The sequence below is a fragment of the Thamnophis sirtalis genome, unplaced genomic scaffold (assembly GCF_051295495.1).
Source record: "Thamnophis sirtalis isolate CommonGarterSnake01/CBP01778 unplaced genomic scaffold, rThaSir2_p1.2 scaffold_1, whole genome shotgun sequence".
NCBI classification, from domain to species: Eukaryota; Metazoa; Chordata; class Lepidosauria; order Squamata; family Natricidae; genus Thamnophis; species Thamnophis sirtalis.
In genome coordinates this window covers 169,961,788-169,984,775 of record NW_028261381.1, presented here as the reverse complement: position 1 = coordinate 169,984,775, position 22,988 = coordinate 169,961,788, and the positions used below count along the sequence as shown (strand labels likewise).

Genomic DNA, 22,988 nt, shown 5'->3' with positions numbered 1-22,988 from the left:
ATCCGGGGTGGGTAGGAGGAAGGCCCCTTTGCTCTGTGCCTTGACTGAGTCGAAGAAAAGCCGGGAAAGCGGAGGGTCGCCAAGACCGATCTCCCCCGCAAGCGCCCCTTTATTCCACCTGGCCAGAGGTGGCCCCGATGGCCGCCCTGCTCTCGGGTTCAAAGCGCCTCCGCACCGCCGGCCAGGTGGAATCGGCGAAAGGCCTTGCCTGGGAATCGTTGGAAGCCTCTCTTATTGGTTTCGGGGAGCCGGGGATATAATAAAACACCTACATCTCTTCAGAGAGAGTTGGGATGGATCGCCAAGTGCTCTTTTTTTCTCTCCCCCGTTTAACCCTGACCTCTTCGGCCTCTTCTCTGTGTACCAGGGGGAACAGCGTGCTGTGGAGGGAAAAGGAAGTTGAGAAAGCGATGGCTGTATTTTTTTTTAAAAAGTCCTCTTTTTACAGGTAGTCCTCGACTTACGACCGCAATTGAGCGGCGCCCCCCCCGATTTCTCTGGCTAAGGGGAACAATTGTTAAGCGAATTTTGCCCCATTTTACAACCTTTCTTGTCACCGTGGTGAAGTTAGTCACACAGTTGTTAAGTGAATCTGGCTTCCCCCATTGACTTTGCTTGTAAGGAGATTGCAAAAAGGGGTCAACATGACACCCCCCCCCTGCAAATGTCGTACATACGAGTCAGTTGTCAAACCTTTTAATTTTGTTCACATGACCATGTGGATACTGCAATGGTTGTAAGTGTGGGGAAAAAGGCGTAAGTCGCCTTTTTAGTGCGGTGATAACTTTGGTCACGAAATGAACTGTTGCAAATTAAGGACTATGTGTAGTTTCCTTTCTGATAATCGGGGCCCAAAGGGCTTGAAAGCAAAGATGGAAGGGTTGTGGGGAGAGCTGGCATGTAAGGATCTGCTTCTTTCTTATATTTTTTCAAGATAAGCAGGCATGAAAAGGGAGGGTATAATAAAAATGCTCTGAAATTATGCATGCTGTATAAAGGGAGAGTGGGTAGAAATGATTTTCCCAAAGGTGCCTTTTCCAAAAGATAACTGGACTTTCTTGAAACTTCTAAGAAGGCCCAATTCCCTTTTGGAAAAAGACCTTTGGGACAGCCACGACCTGGTTGATTGAGAATCTCCATAGACGTTGAGAAATGATCTTGTTCATAATAGAGCTATTATTGTGTAAGATTTTTTTTTTGAGGGAGGGTGTTGGAGATTCAGGACATTTAAAAGGAAGTGTGTGGGATTCATGAAAGATTAAGACAATTATATATTGGGGATGGCTATACAACAAAGCAATTAGTGATAGTGAGATAAAACTGGCAATATGAGGAAGCTGCATAGGGTGTTTGGCAGCAAGAATAGTGGGGGTGTTTGTTTCTTAAGATCGCGAAGCAACATCCTGGACTAAATGGCAGATTTTGAAGAACAGAGCTGTTTTTGAGGGAATTCACTATCTTCAGGGCAGAAACACTTAATACTGGGTTATTGAAAGAAATAATGGAGCTGATGGTTGCATTTTAGTTCAAGTCCTTATTAGTTGGGAAGAGTTTTGTGGTACTGCAGAAATACTTTTTCTTTTCCACATTTGGTGTGAAGAGACAAAGGAGGCCAAAGGAACTGTGGTATCAGGCTTCTTCAGTTGTGCAGTGACATGAGATCATATACTTTGACTTGTTTGAGCCTGATTCTAGGGTCCATCTCTTCTGCCACATATTTGAGAAGTTAAATTAAACCACCCAGGTTTGTATATGTTTATGTCTTTGTGTAGTATTGAAAGGTTGTTTGAAACATTTTTCAGTGCTCTGCATCTTCTGCTATGTAATCAAAATATAGACTAATTACCTGTTTAGTTATGTAGTCTATCTGTGACCATGTACATAATGGAGTTTTCTGTTACAAATGTTGAAACCCAGTCTGCTTCTGGGTACTGGGTTTCTAAGTTGGCGACTCAGTGTTAAGACTAGAAAGGTCCCAAGGTCATAAGGTGATGCCTTACAGGGGAGAATCTGCAATTGTTCTTTTGTCTTTCTTGCATTCTATAGAAATGCAGAATTCATCTAATTCTCTGGTTTCTTTGCATTTTTAAGGGAGATATTGGGCAAATTAGCAATGACTTTCACCTCTTTTTTTAACATAATAATTCTTCATTCTATAATTCATTAATATTACGACATTTGCTGCTGTTACAATATTAGGCATCCTGTTGTTGATGGAGAATCACTACCTGTATAGAACAGAACATTGGTGAGTCAGTACTTCTAATGAAGTCTAAGTGCATTCCTCTTGATTTCCAAAAACATGAATGGCTTTGGAAATCTGTATAAGAAGTTTGGAAATTAATATAAAGTTTTTCTTTTGGCGGCTCTTTTGATTTTTCTACCAGCCCTTCTGGGCGTCCATATTTTTTGTTCTTGGACAGATATCCACACAATAGTTTCTACCCTGAGAATGTCTGCATTTGCAAAAGGTGAGGAGCTATGAATTCTGTTTCATAAAATCTTTCAACGGATTTTATATTTTTATTTTATAATCCCAGTATAGTTCATCAGTTGTATCATTTTGTATGTTTTCCTTAATCACCCTTTTCCAAATATTGTGCAGGATGTCTGTAGTGTAGGAAGAGAGCTAGAGGAACACTTTAAATTGTCACTCATTCTTTCTGCTGATATTACAATATATTAAGTATATATAACTCAGAATTGGAACCTTGATATACTGTACTAACATGAAAATTGTTTAAGCTGAAGATTTGCCATGGCTTAATCATAACAGCTATATTATCAAAATATATTTAATTTTGAGCATTCAAACTATATTGTATCAAACTAAATAAGTACTAACAAATTAAGCCACATTATATCCCAGGGCAGGAAATATGGATGCTGCAAGTAGTTACCAGGCTTTGTACTTTGAATCATATACTGCTTTTTTTAAAAAAAGGATACTCCTTTATAGACTATAGAACTCCTTTATAAGAGAGCATATTCAAAATACTTTAAAGCAGGCACAATTCCCCTCACTTACCACAATTGCTTTGGAAAGCTGCTTTCTGCTGCTTTCATATGGTTGTGTGCATGCATAGTCACTTTGCTTTGTATGTTAAGAATGTGAAGGAAAGTAGTTGCAAACAAAGATGACAGAAAACAGCTTCCAGAGCAAACACCCAAGCTTGGAAGAAGAACTGGCCCAGTGTTGGGAAAAGGTGCTTTGGCAGTGGTCACATATGATCTAAAGCGCCTTTATTAAATCAAACAGTCAAAACCCATTTTTCCCTTGTAGCTTAGCTTTTGGCTCTTAATTGATGAGACCAAGTGACATTTCTCATTTTGACATTTACTGTTTGCCTCTCTTAAGTGCTTAGATTTACATTTTAAACTTCCAAGTTCATTGATACAGATATATTCCTTTTGCAAAATAGTTTTGCCTTTCCATTTTAAAAATTGAACCTCAAATTATAAGAATAACTAGTGTTTTTGAAAGTGTCTCATTTGAAGTGTATTTAAATTTTGTATATAGGAGAAAGGAGATTATAGGGGGTTGACCTAGATTTATCAATTGTTTATTATTCAAACGAAAAGTTGGGTTTTATAAAAAGGCTATAATGTCCCAAACCAGTGGTTTTGGACAGCTTTGCTGGGTTTACTACATTGTCTAAGCCCAAAATGAATTTTTGATTTGGCCTTAGTGTTTGGTGAATCTAGGAATTGCAATTTGTAAATAAACTCAAGTAATAGTGATAACCATGGCTTAAAGTAATCAATGACCCAAGTCAATGTATGTATGTTCAAGTAATAACCCAGAGAGCTCCCTACAAGGAGGTGGATCTACTCTAGATTTCCCAATAACATCTCAGATATATATTTTTTTAGCCATATAGGACATGCTAAATCATGATGCCAATATAATACTTCACAATCTCAGACTTAAAAGTACAAGACTCATTTCAGTTCAAGGAGCTAAATTTGCAGATAGCAATAGCAGTAGACTTATATACCGCTTTATAGGCCTTTCAGGCCTCTCTAAGCGGTTTACAGAGAGTCAGCATATTGCCCCCAACAATCTGGGTCCTCATTTTACCCACCTCGGAAGGATGGAAGGCTGAGTCAACCCTGAGCCGGTGAGATTTGAACCGCTGAACTGCTGATCTAGCAGTAGCCTGCAGTGCTGCAGTGCTGCATTTAACCACTGCGCCACCTTGGCAAGATGTCTTTTAAGATATTTTATACATTATGATAAATATACACATGCTTTAAAATAGTATTTCTAGCAACCATTCTATCAATTGTGACATCATTCTGAATGTTAAATAAGATTTTTAAAGCCTAGTTTGGGATTGTGATATCAATAGTATTAGAGTGAGCATATTTTAAGGTTTGGGTATATTTGCGCAATCATTTTATATGAGCTGGTGGTTTTTTATTACAGTAATAAAATAGCATATAAATTTAATAAATAAATACCATTATTTTGTTACATGTTTATCTTAGTATGTAGTATTTATTGTACATTTCTAAGTATATAAAACACATAAAACACGTATACAACATCTTAAACATAATACATTATATAATAATAGTAACAATAATATAATGTAATCCAGTCTATACTCTGCCTCGCTATGTGACCAACCATAATAATAATAAAAGAAATACTTTTTAAAAGTGTTTAGATAAAGAAATCATGATTAAAGTTTAACAGTAGATGGTTACTGTTGAAGGTGTTGCGCCTGATGCTGGAAAGATTTGAGGTGTGTGTGCTCAGCACAGGTGGGGAGCACACATGGGCCAAGGGGTCTGGGAGCAGCTGCAGCCCATGCATCACAGGTGAGTTGATTACCTGTTCAAGCAGCAGGTAGAGGTGTGTGTGTGTGGAGGGGAGGCAGCCAATCTGGATGTGCTGCGTGAGGCCATGCGACAGCCAAGAAACAGTGGGCCAGAGAGACCAGCCGGCTATGGGAAGCTCATCTTCGTGGCTCTTGGCTTGCCTGCAGCGGTGCAGCACATAGAGATCGCTTGCCTTCTGCCCCGTGCCTATGCCTCCGTCTGCTGCTTAGACAGGTAATCAACTCAACTTTGCATAGCCCCCAGAGTGGGGATCAGTGGCTGCAGCTGCTGCCGGATACCATCAGTTCCCTCGTGCCTGTTGCCTCTTGTGCATGTGCTGATGGGCAGGGCACCCAGCTGGCTTGTTATTCTGAAATTGTGTCTCCCCCCCCCAAAAAAAGCCCTAATGCTTATTTTGGAGCCCCCCAAATATAAGACTGGGTCTTATTTTTAGAGAAACACAGGTAGTGTCAGTTTCTTGAAGCAGGCATCAAGGGAAATCTAGACAGTTTTTTTAAAAAATATATTTTTTTATCTCATCATAAATGGCCTTGTTCAAGCCCTCCATAATTGGGTATTAAACTTTGTAAATTTCTCTGCATTAGGATCTTGCTATTATGATCTTTATTGGTCAGTTCTTCAGCAGGGAAATCAAATAACTATACCATGTTCCCCTGAAAATAAGATAGGGTCTTATTTTCTTTTACCCCCCCCTGAAATAAGCACTTAGTCTTATTTTCGGGGTGGTCTTATTATTTTTGAGATGCAGGAAGTGGTGAGCGTGGTCACCTCATGGCTGCTGATGTCTTGCAATATTTTCTGGGAGGGCTTATTTTCAGGGGAGGGCTTATTTGAGTGCATGCACACAAAAGCCCGATTGGGCTTATTATCCGGGGAGGTCTTATTTTCAGGGAAACAGGGTAACATCTTTTGCACTGATATCTAACTGCAGTTGATTACCAGTGTCAACTACAGGTTGCCTTGCTTCTGCAATGTTGTTAGCTATAAACTAACAAGAAGCATGAGCAAATTGAGGACACAATTTGTTCCACACTCTTTTCATATTTGACTGCTTCATTTCATCCTACGAATCAGCAATATTTTGGTGGCGTCGTAGTTGTTATAATTCCTCCAGAACTCCTTTAAGCTCATCACATGTTGGGTAGCCTTGACTGCTTGTGAGAAGGTTTGCCATAAATAGTAGCCTGACTCCCTACACCATTGGTTGGAGTAGCAGTGTGGTGTTGGAAGATAAAAATAACCATCTTTACATCGGGGTGAAAGTTATCTAAAGTGCCTGGATGTCCATCACCAATGCTTTGTCACGCACAAGGAGAATCTTACAAGGAGTTTGCTGGGCCAAGCAATATCATTCAACAAATGGTTCAAGAACCATTATTGAAAAATGGCAGTTATAGCCCAGGCCTTTGCATTTGATTTCCAAATAATAATAAAATATGCTTTAATTATATGGTAAAGTGCTCTTGGATTTAGGCAGTCATATACAAGCAAAGGCTTGAACTTGAAATTCCTTGATGTGTCACCCCAAGCATTAACAGTAGTCTATCCTTTGATGCCATACACCCTGGTTCACTTTTTTCCTCCTTTACAATGTAGGTCCTTGTCCCATCCCCCCCCCCCAAAAAAGTTACTCTTGTCTACCTTAAATATTTGGTTTTGTAAATAACTTCCCTCCTCAATAATAATCTTAAACCTATTAGGAAAATCACATGCAGTGATTAACATCAGCACTTGCTGTTTCCCCTTGCACTTTAATGTTATATAAATTTGCCCTCATTTTGAAATGATTGAACCATCTCCCAAAATAGTCTTCATCAAAGATCACCTTTATTTGCTGCCCCTGCAACTTTTAAGTTATTGAAAGGCTTTAAGCCTTTTCTTGCAGCAAAGTAAGGCTAATAGGTATTTGATGCTGTTTTTGATTCTCTAGCCACATTATCAATAACCTTTCCATTTCAGTGATTAAACCACTGCATTACTTAGTAATTGTAGCTTTCGCCAGGGCTGTACATGCTCCATTGTTCTTTATCTGTTAAAATTGTTCTGCTTATTGACCGGCTGTAGCCTAATGCTTTTTGAACATTTGATGGCGTTTCACCTTTTTGGGGATGCTTCATTACTTTCATTTTATTTTCAAAGGTGATAATTTTCGTTTTCTTTGATGCATCACCAGCATTTGCATTGCAGTTTTGCTTTGGAGGCCTGGTCAATAGAGAAAAAACTGGAACATGATGTGACTCAAAATGGCAGGCAACGTTCTTTTATCACGATGCCATGGATGTTTTTTTTAAAGAAAATTATATGGTCACTCTGACAGTTCAAAGCTTATCTCTATGAGTTTGACTTTTCTTCAAACCAAAATTTAATCATTACTTTTTTCTGGTTTGAGTTTCAACTTGTTTGGCAGCTATTTCTGGCTATAATCTAGCTGCCATTATCAAATTGGAATTACAGACCCACGAAGGAAGGAAGAAAGAAAAAGAAAGAGGATCAAGTATAGAGATCTATTTGAATACAGATAGTCCTCGATTTACAATCATTTGTTTAATGACCAAAGTTATGACAGCACTGAAAAAAGTAGTTTATGGCCATCTCAACATCTCTGCCATCACATCAATAATTGGATGCTTGGAATGGACATTTTTTCCCCAAGGTTTCGGTGTGCCGGAAACAAATGGATAGCCATTTATGATCTTCATAGGGAGTTCTGTTAAGCAAAGTTAATGGGGAAAGCTGGATTCACTTAATGATTGCAGTGAAAAAGATCATAAAAACCAAGCACAACTCACAACAACCATATCGTTTAACAATCAATGTTTGGGTCCCAGTTGTGGTTGCCAATCAAGGATTATCTGTAATTTCAAAAGAATTAACATGACTATTTTAAACAAGACTGAAGGCCTATTCAACTAAAATTCAGTCATGTGTTCAATCACTGGAATTCAGTTCTCATGATTCATCTCATAGTCTTGAATTTCTCACATTAATGTGAAGTGTCTATCCCACTTCATCTCTCACTGTCGTGAAGGTAGCGAAATGTTCCGGCTAGTTACCTATAATCCAACTCAAAATGGTGGAAGTTCTCCTCCTTCAAGTCAGCAAGAGTTCTTAAGAGTACTCTGCCCTTTCTGCCCTGAAAAGCCTTTATTTAAAGCAATTATTTAAAGCAATTTAAATTCATTTAACGTGAATCCTTTGCACAAGAAGCAGAAAATATAAAAAAAATCAGATGATCATACAGATAGGTTACTTTAGAAATTATAGACTAGGATTGTAAAATTTGTTTCAGATGAAAAATATAGAGGAAACCAGCAAGGGAAACTCAATTCAGGAGAACCCAGTAGAACTCAGTTCACATGGAATAATTCATCTCTCACTGTCCTGAAGGTAGCGAAATGTTCCGGCTAGTTACCTATAATCCAACTCAAAATGGTGGAAGTTCTCCTCCTTCAAGTCAGCAAATGCTGAAACTGCAATGTTTTCAATGCATGGTTCAATGAACCATTGAAACAGTATATTGAAACACTCATGAAAGCATTGCATGTCGTCAGTGGTTTGCTGGCTCAAGGAGGACACATCTGACATTTTGAGTCAGATCAAGTTGCTGGTCAGCTGCCCTCCATTTTAAGTACAGTGATCTATAATGGGCAGCTTGTTTGAAACTATGTTAAGTCAGTTGTCAGTTGTAATCAATGGACTACCTGTATTTTTAAATTATTTATTCAAACGTATTGAAGTTTAGTGATACTGTTACAGAGTTTGTAATTGATCACTTCTGCTTGGCTTCCTTTTGTGGTTTGTTTGGTAGGTTTAAGCTAGTTTTGCTAAAAGAAAATATTACTTAAAACAAATATACCCAAAATACTATCAACATCAAAACCTTATTACAGCTATAAGGCTACCAGTCAGATACAGATTAAAAACTTTGGGTTTTTTAGTACAAATAAATGAGCAAGAACTATAAATATACATTGGGCAGCCATTGTCAGAGGGATTTATAATATCCTAAAAATCTTGTTTGTTTAGGGGCTGAGGTGGCGCAGTGGTTAAATGCAGCACTGCAGGCTACTTCAGCTGACTGCAGTTCTGCAGTTTGGCTGTTCAAATCTCACCGGCTCAGGGTTGACTCAGCCTTCCATCCTTCCGAGGTGGATAAAATGAGGACCCGATTGTTGTTGGGGGCAATATGCTGACTCTGTAAACCGCTTAGAGAGGGCTGAAAGCCCTATGAAGCGGTATATAAGTCTAACTGCTATTGCTATTGTTTGTTTTTGGCAGAATACACAGTCAGCATGTCGGTTATTAAATGGAACACCTTGGCACATATAATAAGCAAAGTGATCCCCCCCCCCCAAAAGCTCAGGAAAATTCAGCAGTCCAGCCTCTATAATGTCTTGATATAATTATCAAGTCAATTGCGTCGTTTGATTACTTTAGAATTTATTTCTTCGCCCATCCAGATTTTTATTTTTTACATACTTTCTTCAGGCTCTGTGGCATTGGTTAATCTACATTTACTCAGTATACCAGAATTCATCCATCACAAAGTCAAATATCAAAACTCTCTTAGCTTGTGGTAATCTATTGAGCCATGTATAAATAGCAGCACTGTGTTTATATACAGCTGCTCTGCTTGACCTCAGAAAACCTTGCCTTTTTTGTTTGAATATTCATCAAGGTGTCCATAAATAATTTCAAGTAGAGCTGGGAGACTGCAATGGCCACTGAGAAAGGAAAAATCTGCATTACCCCCGCTATTTCATGTTTCAGAAATGGTTGCACTTAAGCAGTCAAATACACAATAGCTAGTGCACCAGTGTGAATGTGTGACGTTTCAGTACATCAACGTCATTGATTTTCTGCGGCTTTTAGTCCAAGATAATATAAAATTCAGTTTCTAGTAAATATGCAAGGTGGCTTAAGACTGCATACTATACTCCTGGTTCGGCTTTGCAGCGATATTTTTGAGTTTTAGAAAATGTGCATTTCCTTTCTGTAATCAAGGGTGGTTTTTTTAGTCTCTTTAAAACACGGAGAATAAGTTATCAAAATAAAAGTAAAACCAATAGAAAAGATGCTTGTGGAAATCAGGAAACAATTCAGTTCCAGTTTTAGAATTATTTTCACTTTGTGATTTCCACTCTCATCAGTTAGTTTGCCATTTGGATAACCTTGTGCAGTTTATAATCTCACAGCTCAATTTTATATAAAATGGAAACATTTAATTTCTGTCATTCTTGTCAGCAAGGATTAGTAGGTAACTCCTAAGCTTAGCCAATATGTCCAGAAATGTGGGAAGCTGTAATCTAATAGTAGCAATCGTATAAGCATACTGCATCATATTGTATGTTCTGAACTTAGCCGTTCAAAATTAGTAAATAATTGTGACTCTTGTCCCTCAGGTTTTTTTGCACAAATTGTTTTCCAGAGTGGGTTTGCAGGATGGTCCAGTGATGGTATTGTCACAGCGAATTGGCCTCGAGACTGGGTTGAATCTGAAGCCATGCCTCTGGGCTCCTCTCTTCTGATTCCAGTTTCAATCCAGTCTGGCCAGCATAGAGACTTAAAAAAGATTGACTCCTGAAAGAAATATCCATTACTGGACCCCTCCTCAAGCCAGCACGGCTTCCTGCCTTCCAGGGACCCTACCTCCTCCTCGTAAGTTCCCCGTTGGTGGCTGTGGTTTTCCAGCTGCCTGGGGCTTGATTTTTTTCAAGTTGGGAAGCTCCGGTGGCTGGGTTGCTGTCCCAGCGACCATTTTAGCCGGCGACCATGTGGAGCCTGGAGGCTGCGTGATCGACACCAGAAGAGGCTAATGGGCTCTGGTTTCCAGCCCAACAGCCTCTAGAGCCGGAGAGAAGCACCAGCAAGCAGAGGGAGCGTGGAGAAGAGCTCAAAGCCCTCGGTGCCAGGGAAAGCCGTGGAAGCAGCTGGGAAGGTGCGCAGCGGCAGCAACCCCCCCCCCCCCGGAAGCCATGGCAGCCTTCAAGGGCACAAACACTCAAGGGCTGTAAATTCAGGGAACAAGAGCGTCTCATATTCACAATGGACACCAGCCTGTTCAGTTGGGGGGCGACCCTAGACTCCCAGCTGGCACAGGGCTAGTGGTCAAAGAACGACCTTCAACACAACATAAATTGACTGGAGCTCCGGAAAGTCCACCTTGCCCTACGATGGTTTCAAATTTCAGTAGAAGGTCATCACGTCCTCGTCCTAACAGACAACGTTGCAGCAAAGGCGCACATCAATCGACAGGGAGGTACACGATCCAGAGCATTGCACACCAAGGTGATGCCGCTGGAATACTGGGCAGAGAAACACCTGCGCTCCATCCGAGCGGAACACATCACTGGCGTCGACAACCATCAGACGGACTGGCTGAGCTGGGAGACGGTAGAAACGGAGAGTGGAGTCTGTCTAAGGAGCTCTTCCAAAGGATCTGCCAGAGGTTCGGGAGACTGGTGGTGGACCTGTTCGTCACTCTGTCCAACGCTCAGCTGCCGCGGTTCTTCTCTCGGTTTCCGACTCAGGGAACGGAGGGGGTCAACGCCCTTCGCTCCAAGTGGCTGGTTGGACTGCTGTACACCTTCCCCCCCCCACCTCTCCTTCCCGGGGTCATCCAGAAGGTAGTCAGAGAACAGGCCGAAGTAATCCTAGTGGCCCTCTACTGGCCCAGGAGGGCCTGGTTCGCGGACCTGCTGAATCTATTGGCAGGGAGACCGTGGAGGATTCCCCGGGTGGGAGTTGAGATTACTACAGGGGAAGTTGGTCCATCCAGATCCACAGTGGTTCCAACTGGCCATGTGGAGATTGAGCGGGAGCACCTGAGAGGCGCCCTCCTGTCCCCAAAAGTGATCAGAACCATCAAGGCCTCCCACAGACAGTCAATCAACAGGATTTACAATTCCACTTGGGTGACGTTTGTCTCCTGGTGCCAGGCTGCCCACATGAACCCCTCCAGGGCCATGGTCCCTCAAGTCTTGGAATTTCTCCAGGAGGGTCTGGACAAGGGCTGTCCCTAGACACGGTTAGGAGACAGCTGGCTCTGGCCACAATGCTACCTGGGGAGGGGCCCACTCTGCTACCTCATTTGCCCTTAGTTAAGAGGTTCCTCAAGGGGGTGGCGCACCTTCGTCCACCACCAGTCCATAGGTTTCCTATGTGGCACCTTCCCACGGTGCTACGGGCCCTTATGGCTGGGCCTTTTGAGCCTCTCCGGACGGTCAACCGAAGCTACTCACTTGTAAGGTTGTGTTCCTGGTGGCTATCACCTCGGCTAGGCGAGTCTCGGAGCTGGGGGTCTCTCCTCCAGGGAGGATCTATGCACGTTTCACAATTACAGAGTAGTGCTACGCCTGGACCTGGCATTCCTTCCCAAGGTAAACACGGTCTTCCACCGGGCCCAGGAGGTGGTTCTCCCGGACTTCTGCCCAGACCCGGCCTGGGAGAGTGAGCACAATTGGCACCGCCTAGATGTAAGAAGGGCCTTACAGATCTACCTAAGGCGGACGGCGGAGTTTCGCAGGTCTGAGGCTTGTACCGTTCCAACCCTCATCGCTAGGGAAGAAGGTTTCCCCGTCCACCATTAGCTGGTGGATCCATCTGGCCATTGCCCTTGCCTACGAGGCGCAAACCTACCGGTTCCAACCGGCATCACGGTCCACTCCACTAGGAGCGCGGCCACCTCGGCAGCCTGGGCCTCTCAGGCTGCTATAGAAGACATCTGCAGGGCAGCGACGTGGGCCTCCCCGTCGCCCTTCATCCGGCATTGCAGCCTGGATGCCTTCGCATCTTCCGATGCGGTGTTCAGCCGTATGGTCCTGCAGCAGGTCCTGTCGGATCAGTGAGGTCCCACCCTATGGGACGGAACTTGGGTATGTCCCATCACTGGACCATCCTGCAAACCCATTCTGGAAAATGACAGTTGGTCTTATCTGAACTGTTATTTTAAGAGGTGTTTGCAGGATGGGCCAGTTCCCACCCTAAGTTAGATAGACAGTATTGGGGGTGGAGGCGTCTCCTTTGTGACTTGTTTTCAGGATCTCGGGAGCGCATACTGCCTTGAAACTGGAGAAACTGCATTGAAACAGAAGAGAGGAGCTCAGAGCTGTGGCTTCAGATTCAACCCAGTCTCAAAGCCAATTGGCTGTGACAATACCATCACTGGCCCATCCTGCAAACACCTCTTAAAATAACAGTTCAGGTAAGACCCAACTGTCGTTTTCTGTTTGGAGCTCTCTTTAATGGAGATTGTGCTCTCTTTAATGGAACATTAAGGTCTACCTGGAGTCATGTTTGTGATAATTTATGTGTCAGTTTTGTGCTTTGGGAATGATAATACTAATTTCCTTTTCTCTACTTTATTGATGGAAGATTGCATGTGATGAGAGATCCAAATCACTATAACTATTATTCATGTACTTGCACTGAAATCTGTGCTCTAAAATTTGAAAGCATACAGAAAAGGAAATAGCTTTTTAAAAAAATCACATTTCATTTTTGCCCATGATAGAATCAGTTACTTTGGAAGCACTTAGAAATGGCTCTAAGTCATGATCTGTGTCATCAGATTTATTGCATTTCAGATGCTGAAAGGGAAACATTTTTGATTCATGCTTTTTTTTTAGCAAGCCATCCAGATACTTTCTACCTTTATAAAGTATTTTCTTTTCTTTTCAAGAGTATTATCTTGCAGTTCTTGGGTCTATCGTTATGGATAAGTAGTTTGTGTATTTATATCTCACTTTTATTTTGTATAACTCAAGGTGCCGTGAACAATGCTCCCATCGCTTATTTTCATTAGTTGCTGGACAGTATCAACTGTAATGATGTGTTGCGCTGTTTTCTATCCTGATATCCGTGCTTTCATTAGTGTATCTGTCACTTTTATCACTTAATTCCAAATAGGTGTAAGATTCATTTTGCCCCAAGTCATAATGTCAATCGAACACAACCTTCTGGTACTTTTGTTTCAAATAGTTTTCATTCAACAGAGCACTATCTTAGTTAAAATTGATATATACCATAAAAGCTGTCCCCATGCCCTTTTTTTTCCTGGTGATATCCATTTATGACAATGTTGTTCTTGCTCCTATTACTTCTGTTGTTATTTACGTTTGGGTCCTAGCTGTGTTATGCGACAGGCTTGAGAGACCGCCTCCTGCCAATTACCTCAACCCATCAGATCTCACAGATTAGGCCTCCTCCGAGTGCCATCTGCCAGCCAGTGCCGGCTGGCAACTACGCAGAGGAGAGCCTTTTCAGTAGCAGCTCCGACCCTCTGGAACGATCTCCCCGTGGAGATTCGTACCCTCACCACCCTTCAGACCTTCCGCACAGCCCTCAAGATCTGGCTATCCCGTCAGGCCTGGGGTAAAGAGTATAATCCGCCCCCACCCGAATGTTGAATGAATGTTGCTCGATTTTAATTATACATTGTGTTATATGTCATTGTATGTTTCCCCTCCCATATAAGTTGTTAGCCGCCCTGAGTCCCCTCAGGGAAAAGGGCGGCCTATAAATAAACTTATTCTATTCTATTCTATTCTGAGCTCCAATTCTTGCCCCAACTCCTGCCAACCTAGCACTTTGAAAGGACACAAATGTGAGTAGATAAATAGTACCTACCACTTTGATGGGAAGGTAACTGTGCTCTGTGATGTTATGCTGGCCACATGACCACAGAAATGTCTTCAGATAGCACTGGCTCAGTGGCCTTGAAACAAGGATGAGCACCAATGACTATATATAATTGGCAATGACTAGCAGAGTAAAATCTACAGGGACTCTTACTTTTTTTTAATCTAGCTGCCTAATGGCAGCCATTGCCAGGATATGGCTTATTTATTCTATAGATCCAGTGCATCAGGATCAAGATGGATCGAGACAAAAGCATTAATAATTAGAACAGTTGGTTTTCTTTTGTCTTGGTGGCTTAAAAAAATAGAAAAGAAGTGCTTTTTTTTGCACTGGGAGGTATCTTTTGTTAAAACATTTTATTGGTGTTGGAAAATGGAAGTAGATTGTGGCCCTACCATGAATGACGTAAAGGTAAAGGTTCCCCTCGCACATATGTTCTAGTTCCCGGTGCGGTGCTCATCTCTGTTTCAAAGCTGAAGAACCAGCGCTATCTGAAGACGCCTCCGTGGTCATGTGGCCGAAAGACTAAACGCCGAAGGCACATGGAACACTGTTACCTTCCCACCAAAAGTGGTTCTTATTTTTCTACTTGCGTTTTTACATGTTTTCAAACTGCTAGGTTGGCAGAAGCTGGGACTAGTAATGGGAGCTCACTCTGTTATGTGGCACTAGGGATTCGAACAGCCAAACTGCTGACCTTTCTGATCGACAAGCTCAGCATCTTAGCCACTGAGCCACCACGTCCCTTAGGAATAACTTAGGCACTATTTAAAGCTGCAATATTATGACCTCATTACCACTGTTGTGTGGCACATATCAGAATGAAGAGAGAGCAAGCATTGTTCATTAATACTTAACTTATAAATCCTTGAGAGATGGAACAGTACCTCTTGTACAAGTTTCCTAGATGCCCTCTTCCCAGTTTAATTTATAATTATACCAGTGATTATCAATATAAATAGAAGATTAAGCTCTTAGCCAGAACTGGACTTCTTTGCCCTTCTCTTCAAAATACCTAGTACCAATAAAATATTCTTTTTTTTTAGTTGGGCAGCTTTATATTGCCTTATATGGCTTCCCATTTCATCTTGTGAATTAGTCAAATTTAGTTCTCTGTGACTATTGATACATTCATTTCCAACCACTACGTTACTGCTTGCCAAAGCTTTATAAATGTTTGCTTAACAACAGGGATAGCCTGTTGTGTGATCCTCAGACATATTTGGCTGAATCTCCAACATTAGTTATGCATTGCTTACTGAGAATTACTGCTGGGAATTGAATTTAACTGTTGGTTTATGACATGTTGCTCATTCCTGGTACAGGTAGTCCTTGACTTATGACCACAGTAAATCTGGTTTCTCCATTGACTTTGTCAGAATATTGCAAAAGGTGATCACATGACCCTGGGACATTGCAACCGTCATAAATATGAGTCTTTACTAAGCAACTGAATTTTGATCACGTGACCATAGTGATGCTGCAGCGGTTGTAAGTGAAAAATAGACATAAATCTCTTTTTTCGGTGTAACTTTGAACGTTCAACTGTTATAAGTCAAGGACTACTGTATTAAAAATACAATTTTTAGACATTTTTACTATTATATTTTAATGCTGCCTTTATTATTGTTACAAATAACTCAAGGTGGCAAACACATCCGACACACCTGCCTCCTTCTATTTTATCTATAACAAGTAGTGAGGTGAGGTAAACTAAGAGAAAGAGTAATTGGGCCAAGGTCACCCAGTTGGTTTTCATGACCTAGAATTCACAGCCTCCTGATTTCTAGGCCAATAGTTTAACCACTACACCAAACTAGATCTACAGTGTCTATCCTACCCTGTTTCCCTGAAAATAAGACCTCCCTGGATAATAAGCCCAATTGGGCTTTTGAGCACATGTGCTAAAATAAGCCCTCCCCCAAAAGTAAGCCCTCCCTGAAAATATTGCAGTACAGTAGCAGCCATGAGATGACCACGCTTGCCACCTCCTACTCAAAAATAATAAGGCCAAGTGCTTATTTCGGGGGTCAAAAGAAAACAAGACCCTGCCTTATTTTCGGGGAAACACGGTACTAAGACTCTTGTTGTCATGACCTTTTAACTGGGCAAAATGGTTAATCGTAGGGGAACAATTTTTGATCAACAAGGTACCTCAAATGGATTGGCTTCCAGAATGTATCCCAATTCCACAGTTTCCGATGCTTCCTGACAGATTCCTACAAAGAAGCTCAATGGGGAAGCCAGTAAGTAGCAAGTCAGAAATCACTTCGGTTCCTACTGCTTTTTACCCATGCTTGGTCATTCCATTTTTCTGTTTAGGTTAAGGAAATATCTCTGAATCAATGAGCCAAAGTTGTCTGGTTTTATGCTAAAATTGATTCTGATTCATGGATACAATCAAACTAAGTAGTAGAGCACAAAGACCCAAGAGCAACAACAGAAAAACTGTCGAACTTGAAAATTACCAATTTCCTGGTTTCTTGTGTTCAGATTGAATCTGAACTTAATTTTAATATACTTTAACAAGCAAATGAATCCACAAATCCCATCAAGTGGGGGCTTGGCAACTAACCTGCCCCCAACCCCTGGGAGAATAGTCAAGGTATTGAGTTAAATTCGTTTTGAAAAATTTTCCCTGGAAAAGCTAACACACAATTAGGTATTCTAGTTCTTAAATTTCTTTTCAGAAGCTACAGAAGGACACTTGGCATCCCCACCTGTGGGGTTATGATATCATTGTGTGTAGGGATTCTCTTTTGGCTTAAGTTGCTGGCTTTGAGGTCTATTCTGAATTTATCTTGCCTTGCTTTAGTGCTCATGAGATTTATTTTGCCAGATTAGTGGGACTAGAACTGTCATTGTAGTATTTGAAAAGCATGAGGCTGTACTTGCTATGGTTTATACTTGCCACATTCAATTATATCTTTTTAACATCCTGAAGCTCTGTCAAATGAACACTTTGACTGTGAGATTCTTACTGCTGATTTTTCCCAAAGGTGCTTTTTAAAAAGGCAACTGTTTTTCCGTGAAAATGTTTCGCTTCTCATCCAAGAAGCTTCTTCAGTTCTGCCATGGAAAAGGCGTATTTCTTAGGTACCATAAGACGGCAACATCTTACAGAAAGCACTAGCAGCATACCTACCCTGTTTGGTCTGGTGGACTGACAAATATTCTTTGGGAGAGGCTACCTGCAAATAACCTGAACCTGTGCTATTTGGGGTTTAAAAATAATAATCAGCACCTTGAATTGCACCCAGAAACTGGGAGCCAGTGCAGTTTGCCCAAAAGGTGTATGAACTGGGTAAACGTAGGGGCACCCATCCCTGCATGCCATTCTAACTTTAAGATGGTCTTCAAAGGTAGCCCTAAATAGCTCATATTGCAGTCATCCTATTAGTAGTCTGCTGTGAATTCAACAACTTCTTGCTGAAACATTAGTAAAATCCTGGTTTTCTTTTCATTTGTATACTTGAAAAAGATTTAGAATGCCATTCATTGCAAAAGGATTTGACTCTCTCAGCATTCTATGACTCCCTAAAATCTGTGAGGGGAGGAGGAAGATTTTCTGGGACAGATCTGGGGGAAGCTGCAAGATGAACTGAAAACTCACTGTTTGTTACACTTCAGTTCACTGTATACAAACCCACAGCTCTTGTATCTCAGGAAGCCCTGTAGGTTTTGAAACATGATAGTTATTCTTTAAATAAACTTTTTTGGGGGGGGGGTGTTAAAAGGTTTGGAAGGTATTGGTCACGTGGGTAGGGCAGGTAAAAAAGGATGCATTTGGAGTAAAAAATCACATTATCAAAATCCTGTTCACCTTTTACCACTTGATCCAGTCCCAAAACACTATTTCCTCTTTTTTGAAGCTAAAACTAACGGGTATGTTACAAAAGGACATTTGATTGTGCTCCACCCTTCAGAATAGAGAAAGCAATCATAACACTATGATGACCTCACCCCCCCCCCCTTTTGTAAAATTGTGTTGCTTAATTTAAATGGCAGTTCATGGATAAACTGATTTACTACTGTTTCGCAAAGAAAGTGAGGAACAACTTTTGTTTTCCTTCAGCATATTGTACTTGGAAAATAAATCCATAATGAATTTCCCTCCCAGCTGGAAAGCCCAGGGCAGTTTGGTGTCACTAGGCCTGTAGTTCCTTCTTTATAGGAATTTCCTACAAAGAGAAAGAAGTAGTCCCAACTCTATTAGATAAAGAGCCAAGGTGGCGCAGTGGTTAAATGCAGCACTGCAAGCTACTGCTAGATCAGCAGTTCAGCGGTTCAAATCCCACCGGCTCAGGGTTGACTCAGCCTTCCATCCTTCCGAGGTGGGTAAAATGAGGACCCAGATTGTTGGGGGCAATATGCTGACTCTCTGTAAACCGCTTAGAGAGGGCTGAAAGCCCTATGAAGCGGTATATGTCTACTGCTATTGCTATAATACAGTTAGCATTTGAGGCTGAATATAAATAACAATGACTTACTTTATTAAAATAGAAATTCTGAAGAAAGTCAATAAAAGAATTGCACACATTTGTCAATGTGGTGTAAGTAATGGCAATAGGCCGTCTTTGAGTGGAGTAAAACTGCTCAGGACTTAAAAAAATTTTTTAAGGCTTTTTATCATTCCAATCACACCAGCAATCAGTCCTTGCTCTTAGTTGGCATGCATGCATGCACTACCACTACCTCTGCTAATTCTACAGATCTAAATATATGGCCCTTTTTATTTCTTTGCCCAACTCACAAAGGAATCATAATGAAGAGATGAAAACTACGTTGATTGCATGGTTTATGTATGCTCTTCCCAATAGTTATTTGGTTCCACCACAAAAGCGCGTAGGACAAAATCGCGCTCGACAAAAGCGCGCTGTGACGTCATCACAGCGCGACGAAAAAGATCGAAAAAATGTAAAAATAAAGCTAAAACCTTCCCCTAACCCCCCCAAACCTAACCCTAAACCTAACCCTAACCCTAACTCTTAACCTAACCCTAAACCTAACCCTAAACCTAACCGTTAAAGTAACGAAAAACGTAACGCTAACCCTTATCCTAACCCTAACGCTAACGCTAACGCTCTAAAGCTAACCCTAACCCTTACCCTTACCCTAACCCTAACCCTAACCCTAACCCTTACCTTTATGTGAATCGGCTTGCTTTAATTTAATTTTTATTAATTTTTATTTGAATTTTTCGATCTTTTTCGTCGCGCTGTGATGACGTCAAAGGCGCGATTTTGTCGATCGCGCTTTTGTCGTCCGCGCTTTTGACGGGTCACGAGTTATTTATCACAAGCTTATCTTATCTTTCCTCCAAGGAATATAGCGAATTGTTGTTTTTCCCTCCCTCACTCTTCTGTTATGTATACCAACAATCTTTTATCTTAGACCATAGGCTGAGTTGATATCCTAGAAACATCTCAACTTCATAGATGAATGTGGATTTGAACCTGATGTTCTCCAGGTCTGGCCTGATACATTTAATCTGTAACAATTTTGACTTCTCTGTATTGGGCCAATTTTTGTATATAAAAAGTCTTCAGTCTCACGTACCATCTGTAATGGAACAAATATCTAGCATTAATGGAGTGTGTTTTCTATTTGCTAAGAATTTCAGTCATAAGGGGTCAAATCCCAAACCAATGTTTGAAAAGGTATATTTTTAGCACAAGAACAGACAGTCTGCTATCACATTAAGATTTAAGGGCTGTGTATATTGGGCGGTTTTGCAGAATGGGTCCTGTTATGGTATATCACGAAGAATTATAATGTTTCCAGTTTTTGTAGAGAAGTGATGAATGAGATGTTGTGGAAAAATAGACTATATTGGCATATTAATGACATCCAGCTCCAAAATACCCGATCACTGTTCCCAGTATCTTCATGTATTTTTCAGTAATACTGAAGGTAAAATAATGCCTTTTACTGTCTTGTATTGCAGTTGCTGGTCCACATGGTAGCATGGTCATTTCATACAGGCAGTCCTCGACTTACAATAGTTCATTTAGTGACCATTCAAAATTACAATGGCACTGAAAAAAGTGACTTATAACCATTGCAGCATCCTCATAGTCACATGATCAAAATTCAGACACTTTGCAATTGATTCATATTATTATGCTTGCATTATCCCAGGGTCATGTGATCATCTTTTGCAACCTTTTAACAAGCAAAGTCAATGGGGAAGCCAGATTCTTTTAGCAATCGTTACTAACTTAACAAAGGCAGTGATTCACTTAACAACTGTGGCAAGGAAAGTCATAAAATGGGACAAAACTCACTTAACAAATGTCTCAGCAACGGAAGTATTGGGATTAATTATGGTCATAAGTTGAGGACTACCTGTGCTACTTTCTGATACCATCACTGCAAGTAAGATCAGAAGAACTTTACTACATAAGAGTGCCTCTAATTTACATAAATAACCAGAAGAAGCCCTGAGTGGCAGTATCAAAGGTTGCAGAAAGATCAAATAGTTTCAAAAGAATTGCACTTCCTTAAGGGGACATCTGTTGTGACGATCAGGGCACTGTGAACCAGAGCCTAGACTGAAAAGTTCAGCATATCCAAGTACATCTGCAGCTGCATAGACAGCACTCTCTTAAAGACTTCGTTTAAGAGGCATTGTTAATAGAGGAACAGTTGGCCACATTCCCTGCAACTGGGGTAGCCGCCTTCAGGAGCAAAAAGAACATTGCCTTCTTTAAGATCAATGGTACCATTCCATCATGTACCCATGTATCTATTTTCTGGATTGACCCAGTCCTTCACTTTTGGCAAGTACAAATGAGCTCAGATGATGGGCCAGAGAACTACAAATGTCCTCCTTTGGATTTCTTGAACTGAAAGTGATCCCGCAGATTTAGACTAGAAGAACATTTTATTGGAAACTAAATAAAGAACTGAAGTCAGGTTAGCATGAAGATAAGTGATTTCATTCTCAAAATGCCTCACAAATCTGTAGTTCTAGCATTGAAATTTTTGGAGGAGATGACAGCAAGCTAGCCATCATCTCTTAAGAGTCCATCAAATCTTAGAATGGAAAGAATCTTGGAGATCTAATATACTATTTTACAACGTTAGCAACTTTCAGTTGTATGGACTTCCAACTCCCAAAATTCTCAAGAAGGCTCATACTAATTGGAAATTCTGGGTACAGAAGGCCACACTTCAGGAAGTTGCCACAATTGAGAAACATTGATCTTCTCTGTCACAGATACTTGCGGTACTTGTATCATAGTACATTGGTTCTGTATACAGTGAGGTGTGAATGGTCATATTCAAGACCGTGTGTGTGTGTGTTGGTTGGTTGGTTGGCTTCTAGCCTGGCTTTCTATTCTAGTATAGGCCAACAGGCCAACAAGGATACTGACCCGATCCCTACTGTGGCTTTCATAAAATCTTTCAGAATATTCAAGAAATCAAGATTCTATAAATTGTCTGGGATGGACCATCCTAATGTATTCCTTACTCCTTCAGGTGGACAATGAGGCTACAAAGCCACAAAGAAACTGGCTTCTGCATTGTCCAAGTGGTTAACATGTTGTTCTTAGGCCAAAATTAGATCAAGAGCATGCAATTTCCTATACATTGACCTGATTGTGGCATTCATAGAAGCAATGGAATCTCCATTTGGCCTTATTTATGCACCCTTATGTACAGCTAGTCCTGGACTTACGGCCACAATTGAGCCCCAAATTTCTGTTGTTAAGTGAGACATTTATTAAGTGAGTTTTGCCCCGTTTTACGACTTTTCTTGCCACAGCTGTTAAGTGAATCACTGCAATTGATAAGTTAGTATCTTGGTTGTTAAGCAAATCTGGCTTCCCCATTGACATAGTTTGTGAGAAGGTTCACAAAAAGTGATCACATGACCTCAGGACACTTAAATGCTTGTAAGTACAAATCAGTTGCCAAGCATCTGAATTTTGATCATGTGACCGTGGGGATGCTGTAAAGGTTGTAACTATAAAATATGGTCATAAGTAACTTTTTTCAATGCTGTTGTAACTTTGAACGGTCACTAATCGAACTGTTGTCGAGGGCTACCTGTAAATGTTGTGGTTCCCAAGAGCTACTGTACGGAATTTCTGAATCACGCTAGAAGACCACAGCCAGTTTGGTCAGGAATGGTAATGGAGAAGGGTAGCACTAAATGTATATTACTGATCCCGATTAGACTCTTGGAAACATTTTCTAGTGAGTGGGGTAGTATTTCTGCCCCTCTGTTCCCAAATTCAGTTGCTTGGGCCAGGACTGCATTTAGAAACCAAGTGCATAAAGCTGGGTCAAACCTCTAGGACTTAGCTTGCCCATCCGTGTGTAAGTAATATCCATGAGATTGATTTCTTGTACTATTACTGTGAATGAAGTGTCATAAATAAAGCTGCTCAGCAAAAAGCGATCAACGGAAAATGCCATTTGTGCAGATTAATAACTGGGATGCTGTTATCTCTCCTCCCCTCCCCCAAATATTACTGCTAGTTGCGGTTTCC

The 22,988-nt window shown here is 41.1% G+C and overlaps 1 protein-coding gene across 2 annotated transcripts in view; it reads left to right on the top strand.

Moving 5' to 3' along the window:
- DAZAP1 (DAZ associated protein 1) overlaps positions 1–22,988 on the top strand; it is a 63,380-nt gene that overhangs the window by 528 nt on the left and 39,864 nt on the right. The gene's annotated exons all lie outside the window — the stretch shown is intronic.